We start from the raw sequence: 5,798 nt of genomic DNA, 5'->3' as shown, positions 1-5,798 counted from the left end.
CTAAGGTATATTGTACAAAATGTTGAGTATCTTCTTATCAGAACTGATAAGCACCAATGGACTAACCGTGGCATAGACATGGACCACAACACTCTGGACACCCAAGATAACTGAGTCGTATGTCCACAGTATCAGGGAGGAGGATGAGATGATGAAATCTACCCAGTACATGACCACAAAGTCACCAGCAGCAGGATGGTCTGGGTGGCCCTTTTCTTTGGGGAGGATCTTGGGGAGAGGCTGGTGCTGTGAAGGTGCTGGGACCTCCTCTGATGCCTGAGTAAGAGGATCACCATGTATGCACTTGAGAGCAGCATGACTCCCATCAGGAAGACGTCACTGGATGTGGTCAGTGTGAACATCAAGCCCATGATGCCATGTTTTATGGGGGAAAATGAGCAGTATTTAGTGATAGCCATCAGATTGGTCTGGGTCACATTGGAAGATGCCACAATGTGGAAGATTGTGGTAGTGCTGAAAGACAAGCAGACTAACCATATGAAGAAGAATAAAGAGAAGATAAAATGTGTGCATTTATATTTAAATTCTGCCAACCAGGAGGTGCCAAGACTGTTGGTGATGACCTGGATGATGCTCAGGAGGCAAGTGGCCCTTCATCACCCTGTTTACATTGAACAAAGTCTTATGCTTGAAGTCAGTCCATACATTCAATGACTCAAACAGGTCGGGAGAGTGCAAAAACAGCATAGTAGTGGGCAAAGCAATGTGGACTAAGGGACTAAGGCCAGGTGACAGCTGGTCAGCTAGTGGGCTTAGGCCAGTGATCCAGCAGGATTGTGGAGATGTGAGAGAGGAAGAGGAAGGTGTTGGTTGAGATTCCAATGCCAGCTTGATAAAGAATGCATTTATAAACAGCAATGTAAGCAGACATTGGGCTCATCTTAATGTCAGGGAAGAAACACATGCATGTCTGAAAAGCAAACAAAACAAAAACAGTATATCTCATGTCATCAGATGGCTTTATAAAGCCACCAGAAATTTGCCTTCTAAATTCCTATCTTCACAGTGGTCCTGGATCTCTCACAGTTTCAGTTTCCAATCCAGACATTTCTTTTGTGAATTCTCTTCTATTCAGGAGGATATTGTCAAAGTCCAGCTTTCAAGCCTCAAGAGGAAAACATTGTAATTTCTTCACTTTTGTGATACACATGAGATCGCACAGCAGTCATCACATCATGACATTTTCATTGCCAAATTACTTAAAGCAGCGACACTCTACTGAGCTTTGAGGAATTCTTAGATCCTCAGTAGTTAAAATGATTCCTTCAAGTCTTACTTAAAATAGATCCAATGTTAATTTTTTTTCATTATTTAACTTGCTGTTGACTCAGATGTAGGCATAACTATCCTCTCTAATTTAATCTAGGGTGTCGTTCTATTTCATGCTGCTATAATAGAATTTATACATTTTTAAACATTTAGCCATTGATTTGAAAGATAAAGGTACAGAGGCACAGGGAGAGAGAGAGTGAGAGAGAGAGAGAAAGGCTCGCTCCCCAAAGGACTGCAAAAGCCAGAGCTGGACCAATCCAAAGCCAGGAGCCAGGAGCTTCTTCCAGATCTCCCACATGGGTGCAGGGGCACAAGAACTTGGGTCATCTTCCACTGTTCTCCCAGGCCATAGCAGAGAGCTGGATCAGAAGTGGAGCATTGGGGACTCAAACCAGCACACATAAGAGATGCCAGCACTGCAAGTGGCAACTTTATCAGCCCCAAATTTATAAACTTTTGAATACAGAAATTTTCCTCACTGTCCAAGATCCAGGAACAGCTATGTAATGAGTGCCTTCTTTATTCATTGTCCCACAGAAAAGCTGAAGGAGCAGGAGAGTAAAGAAGACTAATGTGCCTGTTTATAATGGCACTAATCACACCCACGAAGGTGGAGCTCTCATGCCTAATCACTTCCTAAAATTATAATTAAATTTCAACATGAATTTCAGAGAAAGCATTTAACTTATAGCAAGGGATTGGAACACTTTAGCTGTATATTGATGAGAAAAAAAAAACAGAAAATGGCATCCTCTCCCTTTTTATGAGGGTGATGATTATTTGATTATGTTATCAAGGCTGCTTATGATAGGCCCATCAATATAAATATGTAAGTTAAAACAGAAATGTTGAGATCTTTTGTTCTTGCTCATATTTAGGCATTTCCTTTGAGTTTAAAACATATACAATGATAATTAAAATGCATGTATGGGCCGGCGCTGCATAAGACTTTGTTCAATGTAAACAGAGTGATGAAGGGCCTCTCCGTCTGCACCACCTGCCTCCTGAGCATCATCCAGGCCATCACCATCAGTCCTAGCACCTCCTGGTTGGCACAGTTTAAATATAAATACATACATTTCATATTCTATTTATTCTTTCTCATATGTCTGGTATGTTTGTGTTTCAATACTAGCACACTCTTCTACACAGTGGCATCTTCCAATGTGACCCAGACCAATCTGATGACTATCACTAAATACTGGTCATGTACTCGGTGGACTTTATCATCTCATCCACCTCCCTCATAATGTGGACATGTGATTCAGTCATCGTGGGTGTCCAGAGTGTTGTGGTCCATGTCTATGCCACTATGAGTACAGAACAGCTTGTCAGTTCCGATAAGAGAATATTCATTGTTTTGCACAATATATCAAGGAAAAGCTTTTTGTTTTAATAAGTTGATGACAAAAATGTTTGTCTTTTAGTGGGCATATTGTTCAGTAATTAAGGTACCACTTGGGAAACCCACATCCTATATTAGAGTGCCCAGGTGCGAATTTTGCCTCTGTTTCTGATCCAGGTTAGTGTTAGTGCACACTGTGATTGGCAGCACATGCTTGCTCATGCACTTGTTTTTTTTAAACTTTTATTTAATAAATATAAATTTCCAAAGTACAGCTTTTGGGTTACAGTTGCTTCTCCCCCATAACTTCCCTGTCACCGGCAACCCTCCCATCTCCCGCACCCTCTCCCATTCCATTCACATCAAGATTCATTTTCAATTATCTTTATATATAGAAGATCAATTTAGTATATATTAAGTAAAGATTTCAACAGTTTGCACTCAAACAGAAACACAAAGTGTGAAGTACTGTTTGAGTACTAGTTATGCCATTAATTCACGTAGTATAACACATTAAAGACAGAGTAAGTGCACAGTGACTCATGTTGTTGACTTAACAATTGACAGTCTTGTTTATGGTGTCAGTAATCACCTTAGGCTCTTGTCATGAGCTGCCAAGGCAATGGAAGCCTTTTGAGTTCACCAACTCTGATCTTATTTAGACAAGGTCATAGTCAGAGTGGAAGTTCTCTGCTCCCTTCAGAGAAAGGTACCTCCTTCTTTGAAGACCTGTTCTTTCCACTGGGATCTCACTTGCAGAGATCTTTCATTTAGGTTTTTTTTTTTTTTTTTTTTTTTTTTTTTTTTTTTTTTTTTGCCAGAGTGTCTTGGCTTTCCATGCCTAAAATACTCTCATGGGCTCTTCAGCCAGATCCGAATGCCTTAAGGGCTGATTCTGAGGCCAGAATGCTGTTTAGGACATCTGCCATTCTATGAGTCTGCTCTGTATCACAATTCCCATGTTGAATCGTTCTCTCCCGTTTTAATTCTATCAGTTAGTATTAGCAGACACTAGTCTTGTTTATGTGATCCCTTTGACTCTTAATCCTATCATTATGATCAATTGTGAACTGAAACTGATCACTTTGGCTAGTTAGATGGCATTGGTACATGCCACCTTGATGGGATTGAATTGGAATCCCCTGGCTCATTTCTAACGCTACCATTTGGGCCAAGTCATATTGAGAGTGTCCCAAATTGTACATCTCCTCCCTCTCTTATTACCTCTCTTACATTTTACAGGGATTACTTTTCAGTTAAATTTAAACACCTAAGAATAATTGTGTGTTAATTAAAGAGTTCAACCAATAGTATTAAGTAGAACAAAAAAATACTAAAAGGGATAAAGTATTAAGTTGTTCGTCAACAGTCAGGACAAGGGCTGATCAAGTCACTGTTTCTCATAATGTCTGTTTCACTTCAACAGGTTTCCTTTTTGGTGCTCGGTTAGTTGTCACTGATCAGGGAGAATTTGTCCCTTTAGGGCTGGCTTATTTCACTCAGCATGATGTTTTCCAGAATCCTCCATTTTGTTGCAAATGACCGAATTTCATTGTTTTTCACTGCTGTATGGCATTCTATAGTGTGTTGATGGGCAGTTACGTTGATTCTAGGTCTTAGCTATTGTGAATTGAGCTGCAATAAACATTGAGGTGCAGATAGCTCTTTTATTTGCCAATTTAATTTTCTCTGGGTAAATTCCAAGGAGTGGGATGGCTGAGTTGTATGGTAGGTTTATATTCAGGTTTCTGAGGAATCTCCAGACTGAGTTCCATAGTGGCTTGACCAGTTTGCATTCCCACCAACAGTGGGTTAGTGTCCCTTTTTCCCCACATCCTCACCAGAAAGCAATGATATTTTTTGTATCTTTTTTTTGAATTATTCAAGGGCTGTGTACATTGTTTAGGTGTATTTATTTTTCTCTGTTCTCCAATTTTACTCTTACTTGGCTATGCAGTTCAACATTTATTTCTGTTTGAATGCTTCTATTTATTTATCTCTTTTTAATACAATGAAATGCTGATATCAATACTTTGTCCCTTTGTGTTAGATATTTATGAATTGTTTTACTGGGTTAATACATTTCATAATTGTATAATTTCTCTAAATCTAAAGATACAAATAAATGTGTCTTATTCATTCTCATTCTAGTTGTCATATGACCAAATTTATATTTTCTACTGCATTGTCACTCTGTGATATAATTTGAAAGCTCAGTCTTCTACTGTGGTCATATGACTCAGTTATCTTTGGTGTTCAATGTGTTGTGGTCATTGTCTAAGCCACTGTCATTCCATTTGTACTCATCTGATAAGAGGATACTCAATATTTTGCACAATATACCATGCAGAAGCTTTTGATTTTAAAAGACTGACGATAAAAATGTTTGTCTTGTACCTTTGTGGATGATAATGTTTGTCTAGACCTTTGTTACTATTAATATGAATACTTTAGAAATACACATAGAAAATCAAATCTTTTATGATTATTATATTTGAAAATATTTTTATTCTTTTTTTTTGACAGGCAGAGTGGACAGTGAGAGAGAGAGAGAGACAGAGAGAAAGGTCTTCTTTGCCGTTGGTTCACCCTCCAGTGGCCACCACGGCTGGTGCGCTGCAGCTGGCGCACCGCGCTGATCCGAAGGCAGGAGCCAGGTACTTATCCTGGTCTCCCATGGGGTGCAGGGCCCAAGCACTTGGGCCATCCTCCACTGCACTCCCAGGCCACAGCAGAGAGCTGGCCTGGAAGAGGGGCAACCAGGACAGAATCTGGCACCCCGACTGGGACTAGAACCTGGTGTGCTGGCGCCACAAGGTGGAGGATTTGCCTAGTGATCTGCAGCGCCAGCTTATTTTTATTCTTTTTAAAATAGGTAACTATTCAAGTGTAGCTTACATACTAATTTCTGTCAGCAATGTAAATATATTATTTCTCTCATTTGTGAAATGAAATCTAGTCATTTTAAACAAAGTGGATGAAACTGGAAAACATTATACCTAGTGAAATAAGCCAGTCCCAAAGGGACATATAGTATATATTCTCCCTGATCTGTGACAAATAACAGAGCACCTAAAAGGAAATCTGTAGAAGTGAAGTGATATTATGAGAAGCAATGACTTGCACAGCCTTTATCTTGACTGACAAATAACAGTTTGTT

The 5,798-nt window shown here is 39.5% G+C and overlaps 1 pseudogene; it reads right to left on the bottom strand.

Annotated features, from left to right (window-relative positions):
* Nucleotides 1–901, bottom strand: LOC149120543 (vomeronasal type-1 receptor 90-like; annotated as a pseudogene).
* Between the last annotated feature and the right edge of the window lie 4,897 nt (nt 902–5,798).

This window comes from Oryctolagus cuniculus, chromosome 19 (genome assembly GCF_051225735.1).
Source record: "Oryctolagus cuniculus isolate XC-2025 breed Fujian yellow rabbit chromosome 19, ASM5122573v1, whole genome shotgun sequence".
NCBI classification, from domain to species: Eukaryota; Metazoa; Chordata; class Mammalia; order Lagomorpha; family Leporidae; genus Oryctolagus; species Oryctolagus cuniculus.
This window is presented reverse-complemented; position numbering and strand designations above follow the sequence as displayed.